We start from the raw sequence: 20,844 nt of genomic DNA on the forward strand, positions 1-20,844 counted from the left end.
TCCTGGGAAATGGTATCTCAGTTAGAGATATCATCAGCACCCCCTTCCCTGCCTCACCCTATTCTGAAAAGAAAAGTTGTCCCCAAAAGGTCTTTAAATAGCAGCTGAGTTTATTTTTCAAAGAGCTGGAGTTATTTTTCCTTTTATTGTTTTCATTATTCTAGTATACATATATACACATAAAATATTTTAGATATTATTTTCACAGTCGCAGGAAGCAAAGGAGATTTCATTTTGAGCATTGAATTTGTTGAATGTGCCTTTGCAAAAACAAATAACCCAGGAGAAGGAATGGAATCAGGAAATTGAATGTGTTTTTGTCTCCAGTGAAGTTTCCCTTGAGTGATTTCATTTGGTTCCTGTCTAGCCTTGCGGGCTGTATAACTCAGAAGACCTCCAGCATGGACCATCAGTGGCCCCGGAACGGTTCTCCAGCTCTGTCCTCTCTCTCTACCTAGTCGACAAGGAAAGAAAGGGGTGAGGAAGGAGAAACTCCTCATAATGCATTTGTCATGTAAAACGTCTGCCAGAAGAACAAAATATGTCATTTCACAGTCATTATAATGCATGGAGAAAATAGGATTAGGCCAAAATATCAGCAAGGTAAGTCAGATTAACGGGGAGGTTAAATACATTTTGGCATTTTTTTTCAGTTTAAAAAAAAATTCTTTCCACTTTCTTGTGCTATTTATTCATCTATCTATCTGTTTATTTATTTTAAAGAAGTTGTTTATTGTGCCCCAGAGGTGAATGATGAGCGATAGGAGTCTGGGTGGAATTCGAAACGTATAACCTTGCAAAACGACTTTTAGCCTTGTAACATGTGATACACCAGAAAAGATGAAGGGGGGAGTGGGGGAGAGGGAGGGAAGATGCCTTTTTAGCAGGCCTTTGTAAACTCCTCTTGCCCCCTGGTGTTCCCTTGATGTAAGGACAGCTCAGATGCTCTGGCAAAGTCCACACTTTTTTGTCTCATTTTTAGTATTTCCTAAACCAAGACCATTTCGCCTCACATTGAGCTAAAGGAGACCCTTCTCATTCAAGTCAATTTGTTATTGTTGTTTAATGAACAATGCCAGATTGGTTTTTCAGACTTTAAAATTAGAGCCGCCAAATCCTTATACTAAACTGAAGGCAAGGAGGTGTAGGCTCAAATGGAACAAGGATGTTTATTAAGGGCTCTGTGTTTTTTCTATTGTCCTTGCTTACCTCTTTACCCATCCAGACTAATTCAATTGAGCAAATCTAATTACTCATCATGAAGTCATGTAGATTTTTCTGGGACTTTTAAGTTATTTATTTGTTAGGCAAAAACAGTTTGTGTGTAACTAGTTAATTAAAGATTAATGTGTGTGTGTGTGTGTGTGTGTGTGTGTGTGTGTGTGTGTGGACAGCAGCTCTGATTCAGGCACCCAGACCAGAATGTAAGTGGTCTGGGATAAAGGGAGGAAAACTGTATTTGCAGACTATGATACAGAGCCAAAACCAGCACCAAAACCTTGGGCTGAAGGCGATACCCAGGATCCAGAATGAAATGATGGATTCTGTGGGGTTCTCCACTAAATGAAAAGAAAGCCTTCTTTGACAAGAGCCCCTACTGAGAGTCACAGGAAGACTAATAATGACAAGTATAAATATTATGATTTTGGTGGTGGTTGGAGGTATTGAGTGAGAGAAGGAAAGACTTTGCTTGGGCTGTCTGTTTCATTCTCTTCACACAGAGAAATGGCAGGCTCCCAGGTTGGATTATCACGTGCGACAGGTGTCCCCAAAAGACCCTGGGTCAAAACTTCCTAAAAAGAGCAGCCCGAAGCATTTCTGGAAGGGCTTCAGTAAAGAGTTGTTTTTTTACACAAGAAGTGAAAGCACAGATTGTTTGGTCTGGCCTCTTTTCGACCCTACCTTATTTAATTGTCCTGTAGGAACACATGTGTGTGTGTGCGTGTGTGTGTATGTGTGTGTGTGTGTGTGTGTGTGTGTGTGTGTGTACTTAAGTGAACTCAAACGCATGGGGCTTTTCCTCTTGGGGGTGGACTTTTTGAAGAGTAAACTCTTTTGACTACAATCAACATCCAAGAAAGAAAAGTTCTATTGTTTTCTTTTTCTTTTTTTTTAAATTTTTTTGCCTAACAAGGCCAGTAGTTATTTCTTTTGCTTTCTCCTTCTTATGGTTTCCTTTCATGCCCAAATGTAGGTATATATGTATACATGCTTCTACATGTTTTTGTATAACCTGGAAGTAGTCTAGCTATAGATACACATTTGGAGGCACCGTATCTTTTGATTTCATTTTGAAAACTTGACTTTTCTCAAACTCTTGACTCATGTCCTTGAAAAAAATCAATAGAACATTGCTAAGGAGCCTAATAACATGTACTTACTACTTTCATTTTAAAGAAGTGTGAGCCATCCAACACTTGGTTTGAACAAGGTTGGAAAATATGTGCGTGTGTGTGTATGGTCATATATATATACACATATGTATGTGTTCATACATATATACACATATCTCCTTTATATATACATATTCCACATATATACATACTTGTATATGGATGCAGATATTTTAAATGACAATGGGAATTCCTGAAATCTTCAGGAGAACCCAAGTCTTTCTGGTCCACTTCCACTCACTATTTGGATATCTGTTTCTTGTAGTTAAAATAACAAAAACTTGAGGAGTTTCATTTCATATTAAACATTTGCTCTCTGTCTGCAAGTTCAATACTGTTTGTGATCTGTTAGATTTTCTCAGCTTTCTTGTTGTCGGTTTTGGGGACGCTTCCTGGGAGCACTAGCTGAATACAGTGTCTAACAGATCCTAGTCTGACACGCTGAATATCTTCTACCTGGCACATCATTCTGTTTACCTGGGTCCAGGGCCTTTAGTTCGGCCTGTGGGGGAAGGGTGACAGCCAAAAGCTTCGAAGCCAGTGGATTTTTGAAAAATAATAGAGGAGGCGAGAGCAGTCCAGACATGCACTCAACATGTGTATTTTACTGTACCTACACATGAACGTATCTAGGTTTATGCGTACTTATGTCATGCCTGTATGTTGTTGTATATAGCCGATCATATGAACTGATATTATTCCCTTTATTAATATGCGAAATATTGATTTTTAGACTATTAGCCAGAAGTAAGCAGTGTGTACGGAGAGAAGCAGCCCACAGATTGTCTCAGGGAACAGAGAGACATTGAGTGCACACATCCTTCTCCCCAGTTTATACTGGGAAAACCTAGTGTTTCTGTTTATACTCCTCACTTAATCCCACCTCTTGCAATGCTTGGAGACCCAACCCTAGGCTCTGCATTTTGGGGTTCCTTTGCTCTGCTTTTTTACCCCATCCTCCCAAAACCTAAATTTCCTAAAGAAAGCTCAGACAGGGATCTGTTCCACCTGAGGCCTGTTGGTTCCTTTTTTGTTGCTCTAGAGCTGAATTGGTGGCCAAGGAAGCAGCACCATTGACTCTGCCAGGGAGAGAGAAATAGACACCCCAAGACTCTGAGGTTGAATTGTCCTGGGTCTAAGCCAGGGCTGGGGGGAGGGGGCAGGGAAGGAAACATCTCGAGAATGATTTTAGCAGATGCTCGGTATGCCCAGACCTGCCCTTTTTCCCAGTCAGTTGGAACACAAAACACCGTGGAATACAAGGTTTGAGACTCTCAGGACTACGGAGATCATACATTGGGGGAGAGGCATGGAATCCCTGCTTTCTGGTTTTAAAATGATTTCAGGCAAAGGCCTAGTTAGGCAGGCTTTAGGAGAAAAGTAAGGGGACATCTGGTCCAGTGCCATTCCCTCATACCAAGACCTCATTTAACATTGATCTCAGGGAAAAGCCAGTCTGGCACTTTCCTGATCCTGTCTCTCCATCCCACCCTAGTATCCATCCTCACTGGAAGCGTTTTGGAAAAAAACTCAGCTCCTATGCTAACAATAAGTGGCAAACACTCAGACCATAGGTAGCAGTTGCCGAAATGCCAGAAATGTTCGCTTTTTGTAGTTCTGTGGTGACTTGGTGAAGGGTTAGTTCTAGTGTATGATAGAATTACTAGAAGTTATTAATTTAATGAGAAAGCGTAGAGGGTGTGTTTGTGTGTGTTGTATGTACATTTATGTTTAACCCACCTATACATGCAAATATATCTGTCAAGTTCAGGGCCACCAACTACAGAGGAGAAATTGGATAATTCTTAAAAATGAACCAGACTTGGAAGAATGGGGACAAAAAAGTCTTGTTTTCCAATAAGGTGGTAAAAAAAAAAGGCATTTCTGTTCCCCCTGCAACTTCGTTAAAAACAGAGTATAACAAAAGAAAACAAAATTTAGACTACCACCATAACTCTTCATCAACAGTCTTTTGTTTGGCATTTTAAAGTCAGCTTTGAAATAATTTAGACCCCATTCTAGACAGTTATACAGTATATACCCCAATGTCTGTCCTCTGTGGATACGCCCACGCAGTTTACTTATACATGAATATATTCAAACTTATTTTTGAACTACATTAAACCCATTTTATTTGGCTAGTAAAGATTGTGTTTAATTCATTGAATATGCATTGTAAAAGTTTAGCAGCCATCGAAAGCCTGGTGTCCAAATTGGGAAGTTAAATATTTGTTTTTAATTTTCTGGCTCAAAAATTTTAACTAACAGAAATTATTCTTCCCGTCCTAATGTGCTTGCATAAATGGGTTTGTTATTAGGACCTTCCAGCTAAAACAACATTTGCCTCCTGTCCTGACACATTATGTTTGGAAACCCAAACCCGAGGAGAAATTTTAAATAGATTGTGTTTTTAAAAATGAAAAGCATTTCAGCTTACAGAAGGTGGCAAGGAAAAATGCCCCAAATGTGGCACATTTAATTAAGAATCTAGGTGATAGACACATTTAAGCACAAGATTACATATTTGTAAGAAGGGATGTTCCCGAGAGCTTGTTTAATGGAAGGTATTCACATTTAATGTGAGACATTTGTGTGTGTGTGTGTGTGTGTGTGTGTGTGTGTGTGTGTGATGAGGAAAGACTAAGGAAATAATGTGGAGATTCTCAAGGGATACCTGAGAAATGTGAGGACTTTGTACCATGCTTTACCTGTTTCTTACATTACGCAACCTCTCCTTTTCTTCCTTAAAATATAACTGTCATAGGCAACAATTTATTTTCAATAGCATATGAATAATTGAAGGTACACAAAAAATGTACTCTTCCCATCACACAAAACAAAAGCCACTCAAACAATAATTAGTGAAGGAACTGTGGAAAGGTGCTTCTTTAAGGAGCAGCCTAGTCAGGTAAATGGAAACATCATAAAGAATGTAGAACAATATAGCAGCTTCCAGTGTGAACCTTAGGCTTGTATGAACTGGCCGTAGAATAAAGAACCTAATTTGTGTAACTTTAGACCATTAGACACTGTTTTGATTCGTTATGATGAAGGGACAAAGATCTAATCACTTGGGGGAAAAGACCATGATGGTAGTAATAATTATTAACCGTGCTTATGGTGATGTGCCCCTGATTTCCGTCCTTTTCAACTGCCTTTATATTTTAATGAGTTAAAAGATGACTTTCTTTTGTATTCGTAATGAGTGTCACTCTTTAACTTCAACTGGCATCCTCCAATTGAAATTGACTTAGCAGGTGTCGGATGAACCTGAAGATGAGGGGATACAAGGACTCTACAATGGTAGACTTCAAAAACAGGAACACAAAATTTCCTTTCTGCACTCTTTTGGACTCACCTAAGTCAACCTCCTCTCCCCAAATTGAAAACACCTATAATAGACTCATCCTTCCATGTCTCTTTCAGTTCAAAGGTTTAAATTGGCCTCTCTATCGACAACACATTCTTTGTGTCCTACGTGCCACATGCAAAGAGAAGGATAAGTTTTTATTGGTCAGAGATAACCACGAACTATAGTTCCTACATCCTGATTCTCTATATGTTTTGATTATGTTCTCCCTACCCATGTAAAAATAAATTATAAGAGTGAAGGGAGAGAGAGGAAGGATTCATAGCACTGCAAGTTCTGACTGATTACACAAAAGAAATGGTGGTGAGGAGAAGGAGGTGGTTTCTAATGAGTAGGACATTCCCATCACCAAACCGAGGTGCTTAGGAGGTCATGCAAGTTATTAGTTCAGGCAACTTTGTTTTCAATGTCATTTCAAAACTATCATCAGAAGCTCCACTGGCTACATTTTTTCACCCTATTCTTCCCTCTGTCTTCAGGAATTTAGAAAGGGAAAAACCAGACTCTATTTTATTACCGTCTGATTTTTTTCTAGGTTTTAGTTGCCTTAATCTCCCTCCCTCCCCAATTTTAGGGCTATATTGTGTCAACATTTCTACATCCTGGGGATTTTGATGTTTATTTTTCACTCTTTTCCTGCCTTGGCCTAGGATGCATGATGAGAGAGGGAAATAAAGGGAGTATACCCCCCCCCCACATTTATCTAATATTTTATCTTTTAAAGATTGCAGAGAGCCAGTTTGAAATATTAGCCTTCCATTTCGTTCACCATCCCTGATTTTAAAGTGACCTTTTATTTTTTTTTTTTTAATACTGTTTGGGAAATTGATGTGGGATTTGGCTGAACCGAGATGAATTTGCTGCCAACACGTGGACGATCCAGTGTAGGTGTCTGGTGTGTGACAATCCCGTGTGCGAGTACGTTTCTGGTGTAACTGATTTCTCCATCCACATACAATCAATCCTCAACTGCTCTGTGCAAAATGGAGTGGAATGGGTGGGTTTTAAAGGAAGGATGGGAAGGCAGAAGTGTGAGTCAAAAGCATAGGGTCGGGAAGGAAGAAAGACAAATTAGGATCTTTACCAGCATCCAACTTTCCCACCTTGCCTAAGTGACCTTTAAAAATCTCACCGTCTTCTTTCCTCCCTGTAGCTTGAAAGGAGGGAAACAATATCGATTAGGGACCTCTTTCCGGTTTTACAATACCGTATTCCACTGAGCAAAATGAACCATTAGTGGAGGCTATTGATCGAACACCGTGCTGAATTGCCTCTCCCCATTCACATGTCCCCACGTAATGAATTCGTCGATTTAAAAACATTACGAGGAATATTGAAGATTGACTGGCAGAGGAAGTGACACTTGACCTCCGAATTCTGCACCCCAGAGGGTCCAGCCGGCGGATTTCAAAATAACAGTCCCTGCCCATTCTGCAGCGAGGAGATAGCCTGGCCCGGGGAGTGGGCAGTGGGTCCCGTTCCTCGTGTCCTCGGCTCTGTAGCTTTCTCTGCCCTCCTGCTTTTTCTTTCTATTTCCTTCTCGATCTCCATCGCCCTTGCCTTTCTCCCCCTTGCCGCATCCTTTCCTTGGTTTCCCCTTGCCTTTTCCTTCTATCTCTTATCTCTTTTTTCTCTCTCCCTTCCCTGTCCCCCTCCCCCTTCTCTCCTAGTCTCTCCCTCTTTCTTCGACACCTTCTTTCCAGTCGCGTTTCAATCAAACTCACTGGAACGGTAAAAGGCAGTAGCCAATGACAAGAAACAGTATCAGCGACAAGCGGGAGAACAAGACATAACACATCTCCCCCCACCCCCAGTCAGACGCTTTTGACTCGTGGAAGCCCAGCGCCGACACACCGGCTGTTCTGAAAGAAAGCTAGTTAGTTTTCAGTCCCAGCGACTGTCTGTCTCCCCGACATCCCCATCCCCGCCACCACTAAGGGTTCTAGCCCAGAGGTTGTTTATCTTCGCTCTCGGGTTCAGTGCTGGCAAACGTAAATAAACTGGTTGAATTCCCCTTGAGAGTGGGCTGTTTGTTGGTTTGGGGGTCTTGTTTTTTAGACCAAAAAAAGAAGGTACAAGCTCCAGCTGTCTGGGTCCTTTCGGGGTTACAGACCCAGGCACACTAGAGAGAGGAGGTTAAGTCTAGGAAATTTCTAGATTGAAGGGGGTGGGGTTGGGAAGAGATGGTAGTGAAAAAGAGAGGGGAAAGGGCGTATTGTTGTCTTTTTATGCCGCGATTATCCAGCCAGTAGATTTACAGAGCGACTTTAGAAGGAGGAAGAAAAGGGAAAAAAGAAAGGGAGGGAGGAAAAGACAGAGAGAGAGAGAGAGAGAGAGAGAGAGAGAGAGAGAGAGAAGGAGAGAGAGAGAGTCTGCCCATTTCCTCATTCTGCTGTCTCCCAGTCAGTCCACTTAAAACTCCATCAATGCCCCTGGTGGCCTTGGCTAGGCCCGATGACTGCCTCAGACACCTCCAGACATTGAGCCCGGAGTTCAGGCTCCCTGCAGCTTTCCTTCGTTCCTCAGTGAGTTGGGGGCTCAGTAGTTGGGAGGCCCCAGGGTAAGACGGAGACGGGAGCGAATTTAGGGCACAAGGATGCATTAACATAAAATAATAGGGCTTCCAAATTTGGCTGTTTAATTTCAAAGCCAGGGAGGCTGTATGACAGGCTGAGAGGTGAGTGAAAACTCTCCCAATCCCTTCCCCCCTCGATTAATTTTCGTGATCACCTCACGACGGCGAGGCTGACCCTGGAAGAGGGCTCAGTTCGAAAATCCGCATTTCCCTTTTGTTCAGTCTATTAGCTGTAATTTAACATAAAATGCCTATTAGAATCGCGGGTGCCTCGACAACAGTTTCGCCTTGTTTTGCCACCAACTAACAGGATTATCCAACAAGGGCGAGATTTCAAATTAACCATAAAAATTACAATTTGAAATTCATTTAGCTGCCCATTTACTACATTAAAAAAACTTACATAGATGGCTGTATATTCAGAAGATTGAAAACAACCAGGAAAAACATAATCAAGTTTGCATAATACTAGAACCTTTTCTTACACTTTCAGGTAGATTTGCCAAGGGAGGGGCTCCCGAATTTTGTTTCATAAGCGTAAACTTTAGAGACTCACGTACGAAGGATTGTTATTTTTACTAATATTATAATGGTTCCCTACAGCTGGTAGCAGAATTTGCAACGTCTCTTCCTGGACTGTCTTGAAGGAGTTGCCTTTGGCCAGGGGGCCACTTATAGAAAACTTAAAATAGAGAAAAAGGTATCCAACACCTCAGGTGTGCGCAGCTCTATGAACCCGAATTCTTTGCTCAGGAGAAATTCTTTACTCGCTGGGAGAATTCTTTACTCTTGGAGAGGAGGGAGCTAGCAAGGAGGAGGAAAGACAAGGGACCCCTTTCTTTTGCGAAAAGGATTTAGAAACTGACAAAGGTAACTTGTCCCAAATCCAAGTAAGTAAACCTCTCGGTTGTTCGGAACCTATACTTGAAAGGAATAGCAAGGAGACTCATTTCGTAATTAATTCGCATGTGGAAACATTCAGACTGAAGATGTGTTTTGTTTGGCTAATGACTGAGAATAATTTACAGGTTATGTGTTAGGTGAAGATTTTCTTGTCCCTTAAAAAGTTGACCCTAGCTTGGTTACTCCTCAAGTTTCTCAGTGGTTGAAGTCATCAAGAAAATGGAAGATTTGTCCAGAGAAGTAGGTCTGGCTTTTATCAGGCGAGAAGAAATGTTTCCAAACCGTCAGGAGGAACCTAAAACGGTCGGCCAGCAAAGTGGTTATAGCATGAGGGTGTGGAGAAACCCATAATTCCACTAGCAAAAGTGCCCTCATGGTGAAAGTGGCCATTTACACACCCAGCTGCAACCGCGCCCATTTTCTTTCGGTGCCTTTAGATTTTGTTTCTTAATCGTATTATATTTGGGGATGAACGCTAATTTCATGACCCTTCTCTGGCCCATGCACCTGGTTGTCCGTGTTCGTTCACAGAGCTGGTGTAAGCGAGAGGGTTGATTTGCCTCAACTTAGCCTGCCACTGAAGGAGGAGAGTTGTAGCTGCCCTCGGCTACTTAAAGTCAAGCCTCAAAGCTAAGGCCCTAACGCAAATTGGTTACTTACACAGAAGTGAGATGGAAGGTAGATTCTTCTCTGTTTCACTTGGGGGAAATTGCGTGGCTACAGTAATAATATACATTTTACTCAACATTAAGCAGTTGTTTGTTAAACGCCTTCTGTGCGCAGATCACTGTACTAGACTCGGGGAGGGTGCGTAAGCAGGCGATTGTAGGTGTTACAAAGTTTGACAAGATCCTTGCCCTCATGGAGTTTATAATCTAGCAGGGGAGAATACTCCAACATAATACCGACTACATATTACGTAATAACTGCCTCTGACATTTGCAAAGCAACATTTTTATACCACTTTCGGACTTCAGAAAGGCTTCTCTTAGTAACATTCCTTCGACATAGGTAACAAGTAAGAACCTCCTCTCCATTTTACAGACAAAGACACTTAGACTGAGAAGTGGACTGATTTTCCCATTGTCAAACACCTAGGAAATGTAGACAAATAGCACGGTCCATTGGCAGTCAATGGCTGAGCCAACCCTAGGGAAGTCTGCTCCCCCAATCCAAGTCCTCTAGATCCTGTCTCGGTTCAGCAATCTATTTAACAACACCCACAAACCAGGACCAAGAAGTGGTGTAGGAACCAGGAAAAAGGGGGAATTTCGTTGCTACTTAGAACTAATGGGGGCTAACATAAAGATCAAAAGCCCGGGATCGTAGGTGAGAAGAAATTGAATTTGAACCTAAACTTAGCCTGGGAGAGTACCTTAAGAAGGACATGACTGAAGGCAATTGGCCCAGAGTCGGGGACTGAGACAAGGATTGAGACAGTGCCATTAGACCCGCTTTTGTGAGATCAAATAGGGCATTCAATTGGTTCCCTTGTTTCCTTAGGTGAAAGGAACTGAGAATCTCTTCAGAACTCCTTGCAAAATTGTGGGTCTATTTTTCCAGACTCACTAAGTGCCAAAAATCAGATTTTCACTGGTCTACGAACATAGATATAGTGACAGATTATATAATTGTGATTTTAAATGATTGTTACTTGTGTAGAGCAATCCATATTTATAAATCAGGTACTAACACATGTGATCACATATAAATACGTATCGTCCCAAGCAAATCACAGTCTCACACACTTAGAACCCTCAAAGGTTAACACAGTCCAACCTCTATTTTGGAATATGAGAAAACAGAAGCCCAGAGAGGTGAGATGATTTTATAAGTATTTCGGGATTAAAGCCCACATCTTTCTCCTTCCAGGTCCAAGTTGAGAAGATCAAATGAGCCTAAGAACTATTCTCCGGACACACGTTACACAGCCACAGAAAATGGGGTTTAAGAAGGAAACGGGTGGGGCAGGAAGGAAAAAGAGCATTAGAAAGGAGTTTTGCTAAATGAAAACTCTAGCCTTGGGCTTTCTAGCGCATTTGCAGTTTCCTCCCTCCAGTCACGTTCCTGCTTCGCTACACGGACTGTATCCCTCCAGGGTAGGCGCACCTCTTCTTATGGGGCCGCTTTTCTCGGTGATGCTCCACACCGGAGAAAAGTCCCGAGCCTCCAGCCTTGCAGAGGCGGTAGGGGAGCTGAGGGACCTGGGAGAGGTGTAGAATGAACCCGGCAGACTTTTGAGAACCGAGTTGAGCTCTCTCAGGTGATTAGCATAAGGCCGCAAGCTCAACCTCCTTTCAGCTCTTCTTGTCGTACTAGGAATATTGATGCTAGAAAGAGGTGGAGTTGGATTTTGGGGAGGTGAGCGGATTAATTACGGCCCAGATCTCCAGCCTTTGGTCTTCCCAAATTCCCGACGAGGTGCCCCAAGTGCCGTCCTGAAGCAGCCTGAGTGCTGCCACCCGCCCCCCCCTTCTTCTGGGCACACAGTGTTTGCTCTTTCTTCCCGAATGGCATAAGGCCCACCTCCGGCTCATCCACCACTTCTTCCTGGGTTTATTGTCCCAAGAGCCCGGCGTACTGGGAAGACCCGGCATCTCGACCCTTCTGAAGCATCAGCTAGGACATCCCAACCGGAATGCCATGTACAACTGGGCTGATTCTCACTGGGAAAAGCGGGTAGGGCGGTATCCTGGGGGTGCGGGTGAGGGGGAAAGGGAGAACTAATATGAAATTGTATTTTCTTTTCCCTCTGCTTCCCTTTATCAACGTGTGACACACTCAGAAAGGAAACACAAAAGAGAGTTCTTTAAACTATCCGCCAATAAGAGGGCGATCAGATTAGGGGCATTATATTTCCCTTGCCTTCTCTTCAGCTCGACTTGTTATGATACAGTTCCCAGGTGCAGGGAGCAGTTGAAGTGCCTTTGTGAGGTTTCACAAAGAATGGAGAACAGAAAACTCAAAAACAGGAGGATCATCAGTCTTATTCAGCCATACTATCTCCACAATCTTCCTCTACTATCTCTGTAACTTATTAGCTTGGTTGATTGGAGCATGGAACCTAAGAACCCAAGAGGTCAGGCTTAGAGGTTTGATGGGAGGGTGGCTGCCAAGGCTGGTTAGCTATGTTCAGTGGGATGCCCACTGACCCCGGCCTCCATCCCCAATCTGAAAACAATTGGTTATGAGAAAGAGTATAATGTGTGGTGGAGAGTACTAGCTTTGGAACATTTACTCCAGATGCTCCCACACTTGATAGCTGTGTGCCCATGAAAGAGTAATTTCCCTCTCTGAACCTATTCCTCAACAGCAAGATTCGAATAATCTATGCACAGCATACATCACAGAACTGTTGTGTGAAAAGTGTTCTGTAAAACCTAAATACAAATGTGAATTGTTATTGTCCTGGTTTGGGGACCTTAGAGATCTAGTCAAACCCACTCCTTTAACCCTCAAGGAAACTGAGGCTGAAGGAGATTAAGTGACTCACCCAATCACTCAGGTAATTAGTATCAGAACTGGGATCTGAACCCAATTTCAGTGACTCCAAATCCAGTTCCTTCCCCCCCACCCCCTTTTAAACTATCTGGTGCTTCCTTCCTGGAAAGGTCACCAGGACATTGTAAATCTGTAAAATGATTGGGTTGGACTAGATTATCTCCAAAGTCCCTTTCAGCTCTAAATCCTATTAGTCTATGAGCTGGGGTCCCATAGTGACCACGTTGGAGTAGGGGGAGAGGAGTATATGGGATCAATAACATGTCTTCTTAATGTAGAAGGACTAGACTAGAAAGATGAACAAGACAGAAACAGGGGAATAGTTATAGTACAGAGACTAGTTCAAGTGACTGGAGTTGTGGTTTGTTTGTTTTTTCAGTATTCCTTAGGTTTTTATATTCAAGACAGAAAAAGGAGTTGGCTTGAATAGATCTTTAAGGGCCCCTCCAGTTACAAATCCTAAGACAATTAACAACTCATATTTATATTTAGGGTTTGACAACATTTTCTCATTAGTTAGGGGAGCTAGACTAGGAATATGGAAAATTGATCTCTAGTCCAATTTCAGACTAGAAATGTTTGGTGACCTTGGACAAGTCATTTATTTTTAAAAATGAGGAAATTGAGGCCCAGAGAGGCTAGTGACCTGCCCTATGCACCTTTTTGCATTCTTTTGTGCATCTAATGAAAGAAAGAATGCAGAAGAACTTGCACTCTAAACATTTATTTTTGCAGCCAAAGTTATTACAATATATATTCTGTTTTCTCTGTTTCTTATTGTTCCAACAGAACAACTTTTTAAGGATTAAATACAAATGTGTCTTCTCACAAGTGCTTATTACTTTTTTTCTTTCCCTCCACCCCAGTTTAGTACTGTTGGCCACATACTGTTGGGTAGAGATGTTGAAATAATCAAAGGTCAGATGCTTCTTGGGGAAAATCCACACAGTCCTGCACTGAGATTATTTCTGTGGGCAAATGATATCGTTCTGATGAGAAGATTTGGAAACCTCATCCAGTGATTCAGTCCCTCAATAAATCTTTAGAATCATAGAATTTTAGAGCTGGAGCAGACCTCAGAGATCACACACACTGTTATTTTACTGGGGACTAAATTGAGGCCAAAGAGGTTAAATGATTTGCTTCAGACCCCTCCCAGCTTGTTAACAGTAGAACTGAGACTTTCTGCAGAACTGTATAGCAGAAAGAGTGCTGGATTTGGTGTTCAAAGACCCTGGGTTCAAATCCCAGCTCTGCTCTTTCTGACCTTGGGCATATCATTCTCTGTGTCTGTTTCCTTGGGCTAGGGGAAACTCTGAAGGGCCTTCCAACTAGATGTCTATGATTCTAAAACTCAAGTTTATCAACTCTTGCTTCTGGGCTCTTTTTACCACACCACTGTGTCTCCAAGTAACCACTGTGTTCTCAGCACCATGAGGAATACAGAGCATAATATCTGGATCGATCTTTAAGAAGTTCACAATCATAAAAAGAATTATAAATAGACATCCCTAGGTTATTGCTAGGATAGGAGTAAGTTTTTGCCTATGATCAATCTGGGTTTTTCTCAGGAAAATTTGCAATGCTGGTACAGCCTCACTGCTCAGGAACTCAGCTATCCAGAAATTTCATCCATGTGGAACATAGCCAAGAATCAGGAAGTTAGAAGAAAAATACCCTCTGATTAGCAAAAATGATACAATAATGTTAATATAGTTCACTCATAGGAAACCCCATCAGATCTTAATTCAAAGCCTAGTTACTTTTAATTTAACATAATTCTAATTCATTTAGTAATCTTGTTTCTTAGGAGCTTATAGAGGCAGTCACACTGAGAGCAATGAGAAATGACAGTAAAGGACACATCAGAAGAAAAAAATAGAAAATTTGAAAAATGTGTCTGTGGTCATTTAGTGCAACGGCAAATAGTGTATATGTATACATATGTGTTGTGTACATGTACTTGCATGTGTGTACATATATATATATTCAAAAGTCCCTAAGGGTGTCACTCTACTATGGTATACTCAGTACAAAAATGATAATCATTATGAAGAGGTTATCATTATCACAATCAAGTTTAAAATTTTTCAATTTAAAATGATTTAAATGAGCAAAGTTTTTATGCCTAAAGGACTAATAGGTCACTTAATGGTTTGTGGGTCTCAGTTTCCTAATTTGTAAAAAGGATTCTATCTCTAAAGATCAGCTCTAAATCCTATATCAAATCCTGAGTAAAGTAATGAGTGCAAAAAGAATGTGTGTGTGTGTGTGTGTGTGTGTGTGTGTGTGTATCAGACATGTTGTTTACAAGATCTCTAAGTGAGATCCATGGAGTCTAACCTGTATCTCTGGTAGTTGTAAGACCTTGGTAGCAAAGAAGGAAAAGAAGAAGAGAAAGAAAATTGTGTATATGGCAGGGAAAAGAGGGAATAGAAATGGTAGAGGAGTGAGGGAAGAAGAGGGAAAGGATTTAAGAATGAGAGAAGAGAAAGAGGGAGGAAATGTGCTTAAGAGACAAAGGATAACACCAATAATTGTCTCATATCCGTGCCATTGACTATACCTGTGACATATTCTAGGTGCTTTGTAGTTGCTTCATTGTTAATATGCATTGCTGGTGGGTTCAGAAAAACATATGGTATACATTTCTAATACCTCCCATACCTTTCTAATAAGGCTCTGTTGTAATCAGATCAATGAATCAGGTTATTTCCTTTTTACAGTTTGTGCAAAGTTTCCCAAAATGGTATGTAAAAGATTTGTAATTGCTTGACTAAATTTTGCTCAGGGAACCTAATTACAGATTTGAAAGGGTCATATGATCTCCTCCTCCTCTTCTTCTTCCTCCTCCTTCTCCTTTTCCTCCTCCTCCTCCTCCTCCTCCTCCTCCTCCTCCTCCTCCTCCTTCTTCTTCTTCTTCTTCTTCTTCTTCTTCTCCTTCTTCTTCTCCTCCTCCTCCTCCTCTCCCTCATTCCCCCCTTCTAAGACAGGTATTAGTCTCTCATTATACTAATCTATCCATTTCTCAAATAATTCAATTCATTCCTTCTCCACTTCCTAGACCTGTGTAGTAGAAGGGGTCCTGGGTTTAAATTCAAACTCAAACACTTCTTAAATGTTTGACCATGCATGGTCATCACTAAACTTCTCTGTGCCTTAGTTTCTTCATCAGAAAAATGGGAGATAATGATACACTACTATTGTGTGTGCAAGGGTATGAAGAGTCAAGAGATGGAGATTGTTATAACTTTATAAATCTGATACAAAAATGAGTTATTCCTCTCTCTTCTTACTACCTGTACTAGTTATTTTGCAATTCAACTTAATTCAACAAATAGATATTTGGTTTCAAAAGAGGAGTTCAGTGGCACAGTAGATAGAATGCTGGACATGGAGTCAGGAAGACTTGAGTTCAAATCCAGCCTCTAACACTTAGTAGCTGTGTGATCATAGACAAATCACTTAACCTATCTGCCTCAGTTTCTTCATTTGTAGGATTATAGTGAAGCTCAAGTGAGAGAATATTTGTAAAGTGCTTTGCAGACCTTAAAGAGCTATATAAATGCTAGCTATTATTGTCGTCATCATCTTCATAACTATCATTATTATTTTTATCACAGCATTGGGATATGGAGATAAGATCCAAAATAGTCCTTGATCTTAAGGAACTTATTCTATTCTATTTATATTATTGGGTAAGAATACATATTTATTTTTTAAAATTTAATTAATTTATTTGTTTTCAGTTTTCAACAATCACTCCCATAAGTTTTAAATTTTCTTCCTTTCTTCCCCCCTCCCTCCTTGAGATTGCATGCAATCTTGTAGGGGTTCTACAAAGAATATATATGTATATCTCTTATTCCTTCCCTCCTTGTCCCCTGGCTGGATTGTAAACTCCTAGAAGATAATGATCTTGCTTTATATAGTGTCTTTTAGAATTTCCCCTATTACAAGTGCTTTGTACATGAAAGGAAATCAAGAACATGTTGAATGAATGTGAGAAAAATGCTACTGCTTTTCTTGAGTGAAGAAGCTTTGCTTTAACATCTCTGGCTTTTTAAGTGCATCCTCATTACCTTTTTCCCATCCTACTGTGGAGGATCATGGGCCTACAAAGAAGATAGCCAGCTCTCTTTTCTCTACTGCAGCCTGAATAGTGGTAAAAGATCTAGATTTGGAGTCAGAGAACCTGAGTTCAAATTCTGACCCTGCCCCTTACTCCATATCCTTGAGAAGTCATCTCACTTCTGTGGGCTTCAGTTTCCTCACCTGTTAAATGATGGAACTGGAGTAGATGACCTCTAAGGGCTCTTCCCTTCCAGTGTTAGGTCTAGGAACCTATAAAGAGAGGAATGAAGTCACCAACCTTTCTCACACTGTGGGGTGTATCTTAATGTCCTAGAAACTTTAATGACCTGTGTTAGCAGTGGAAGGAATCTTAGATGAAGAAGGTGGAATAACACTCAAATGCAATGAATTGTCTATTACTTGGAACTATAAGGATAGGAATTACATGAATTTTCCCTATGTATTTATTGGAATTGCTGATAAATTCTAAAATGGACCCTCTGGTGAAGGTGGTGATTAACCGTGCCATGACACCAAAGGGGTAGGGCAGGAAAAAATCAAGATCCAGGCTAATCCACTAACTGGTGTGAGGATGGAGCTGAGCCCCCTAACAGTCCAGCATTGACTTAATTAGTCCCTGGTTATGAACACTGTGTAAGCTAATTACAAAGCAGACTAAAACCCATAGCACATTTCTCCCTTGCCTGTAAAGCTCCGCTATTCTCTTCTCCTGATCCCCCATGAGCCTGTTGAGAAGAAAACCAGTTTGACCATTTCCTGTGGAGCACACTAATCAGCATTATAAATGCAAAACAAACCCCCTGCTAGGGAAAGAGGGTTCTATAGGATGACCTTTTGGGTTTCTTTTTGCTCCATAACCTATGATGCTCTTAAGCATCCTACCCTCCTATAATCCTTAGGGCAGGGAAGAGATCTTTTGCAACTCAGTAGATCAACTCTCTGTCTGTCTGCAAGAGACAAATGAATTTCTCTTTACAGAAAAATCCATTTGTTGGCCAGTCAGTGCAAATGACTAAATCGTTCTGGAACACTGTTTTCTCAACTGTAAAAATGAATATGCTTTAAAGGATGATCTTTAAGGTTCATTTCAGCTCCAACAATGAGCTAACAGAAAATTAAAATGGGCCTGGCCTCTTAGAATCACATATTAAGCATTTTCTTGTAGTATTGTCTAGCTGACAATGTACAATCTAATTTAAAATGCTGAAACCTGCAAATGAAACTATCCAGTGGCCTCACAGATGAATCAGTCAAATATCAGATCCGCCAAATGCTTGTCAGGACACTCCTTCCCTCTGTAACTTTTTGTTATATTTATGTCAGTGACCAGAGATCACCTATGCTTAAGGGGAAGAGGCAACTATTCCACAATAGAGCCCTATTAAATCCAATCTGGTCCATTTCTGTGGTGTGAAGACCTAAGATGGAATGTTCATGCTGAAGCTTCAGGGGTGATTGTTAAAATTCTTCTTTCTAGAGATCAGGGCTAAATAACACTGAACTAAAAGAAGATCAGGTCTGTGAAAGCATTTTGAAAAAATATAAAATACTATACAGAATACAAAGTATAATGCAGAAGGAAAAGTATATAAGGAAGAATCAGTTGCCAAAGCTATAACTGATGTGTGACAACTAGGGTTTTCTGCCAGATGCCAAAATTAGGAGGGAACAAAATATTTACAGTCCTTTAGAGGCTAGAAATAATTAAACAAAGCAAGAAAAATTACATAAATAGGAAAGGGATGGCTTACTTCTCCCCTCAGCAGCTGCACTCTAAGTGAGTTCCTATCTGGCCAAGTTCCACCTTAATTCTTCCTCTCCCTCCCAAACCCCTCTCCTTAGTGGTCCCCCCAAAAGTAGCATTGATCCATCCCAGGGACACCACTTTACATCAACTGATGTTGTCTTAGGAAGTTGATTTCAAGATATTTTGTGCCACATTCTCCTGGTTGAAAAATTGGGGAACCATTTGACTCATGTAGGTTTTTTTAAATTGTTTGAAAAATTGACATTAATTATCTGGATAATTTAGGCACCTCTGTCTCTTGTCTGTCTGTCCATCTCTCACTGTCTCTTTTCTTCTCTCTCTCCCTCCCTCCCACTCCCTTACTTTCTCCTTAATGGAAAAAAAGAAAAGAAAAAAATAACATATTTGTTACAAATATTTATAACCAAGAGTTCCCACCCTAGGCAAGTCCAGAAAATATATGACTCATTCTGCCTGAACCCATCACTTCTTTTGGAAGAGATGAGTAGGATGCTTCATCATCAGCCCTCTGGAACTGAAATCTTGGAGACCTTTCAGATCAAAAGAGAATGTAATCAGATAATAAGGAGGGAACCACTTTTAAGGTTTAAAATAGGCAGCAAGGAGGTCTTTTCCATTTCATGTTTGGCCACTTGTCAACTTTTCTGGGGCTGATTTCCTGAAAGTATATTCCTATGTATTCATGCAAGACATTCTCTGCCCATTTTTGAGTTTTATTGGATTCTAGTTCAAGGGTGGGGAACCTACAACCTTGAGGCCACATGTGGCCTTCTAAGTCCTTAAGTATGCTCCTTTAACTGAATCCAAACTTCACAGATCAAATCCCCTTAATAAAAGAATTTGTTCTGTAAAACTTGGATTCAGTCAAAAGTTCACAGCCAAGGACCCAGAAAGCCACATGTGGCCTTGAGGCCAGATTCCCCATCCCTGTTCTAGTCCATGCCCCCAGTTCAGACCTCTCTTCTCAGTATTTTCCCATCCCATGTTTTTTTTTGCTTTAGGCATAGGAGAGGAGCTTCCTAAGCAGAGATTCAATTGTATTTCATCATTCCAGTGACAGGAGTCTGGTGATAGGAACTGTAAATGAGAAAGGATGGAACAGACTTTACAAGCCCCTTGAAACTCTAAACCCTGTGATTCCATGACACCAGCAGCTGGGCAGATGGTAAACTAGTAAGCTTGCAATTAGCTGGCCTAATAGAAGAGAATGGTGGCCCACATCATCAAGGGCATTTCATGGTAAAAACAAAAACAAACAAAAAACCCTTCACCTCAATGAGAGTCAGCCTTATCCTCATGGAACTTTTCATTTAATAATGCTGATACCAGCAATGGAAACAGCCAGTTGCCTAATAGATAAAATGGTAACTTCTAGCCAAGTCAAGGTGAAGGGGGAGTTACAAAAAGGAACAATGAAGAGGTGCTAAAGACAAACTTCACTTCCTTTCTGCTTTTGCCACAGGCCAGTCCTGGCCCCCACTTACGGTTGGGAAGCTCTGTTATATATGAAGCTGTATTAAGCCCATAATAGAACACACTCAGCCCTCATAGTGTCTCCTCTCTGCATTGACCTCCAGGCTTCTCCATGTGCTGTCTCAATGCCTGAGGATGGAAGGCTAGGAACCATTCAAACTACTGACTTTCTGATCAAACCATGTTTCCCCCCACTGTGTAGCCACTTGCTTAGTATACTGAATGGGAGGACCCCTGGTGACCTTGAAAGACTGAACATAGCTTTGAAAGGTGTCAAGCTTATAGTGATACATGGGGAGAATCTGGCTCCACATCTGTTTTGAAATATGTGGATGAAAGGTATTTCTGTCTCTATAATGACAACATAGGCCTTGAGATTAGGGGGAGAAAAGTAACTGAAATGGTAAATGTCAGTCTTTCCACTAGCTTTCACCATATCATCATACTATGCTTTGGGTTTTTCAACAAGGGAAAGAGAACAGAAACTGAGAGAGAGAGAGAGAGAGAGAGAGAGAGAGAGAGAGAGAGAGAGAGAGAGAGAGAGAGAGAGAGAGAGAAAGAAGTCACTTAACCTTGTTTCCCTCAGTTTCCTCATCTGTAAAATGGTCTAGAGAAGGAAATGGCAAGCCACTCCTGCATCTTTGCCACAAAAACCCCAAGTGGGGTCACAAGGAGTCAGACACAACTGAAAAACAACTGAAACATACGAAGCCATATAAATATAAATAGAATGATAAATGGCTAGACATAGATATATAAATAAATA

The 20,844-nt window shown here is 41.0% G+C and overlaps 1 long non-coding RNA gene across 1 annotated transcript in view; it reads left to right on the forward strand.

Moving 5' to 3' along the window:
- Nucleotides 1–348: 348 nt before the first annotated feature.
- The window catches only part of LOC140532948 (uncharacterized), a 53,934-nt gene continuing 33,438 nt past the window's right edge, over nt 349–20,844 (forward strand). The window contains exon 1 of the long non-coding RNA XR_011976748.1: nt 349–603. This is a non-coding gene — a long non-coding RNA (uncharacterized lncRNA). The remainder of the gene's footprint in view (nt 604–20,844) is intronic.

Source organism: Notamacropus eugenii, chromosome 3 (genome assembly GCF_028372415.1).
Source record: "Notamacropus eugenii isolate mMacEug1 chromosome 3, mMacEug1.pri_v2, whole genome shotgun sequence".
NCBI classification, from domain to species: Eukaryota; Metazoa; Chordata; class Mammalia; order Diprotodontia; family Macropodidae; genus Notamacropus; species Notamacropus eugenii.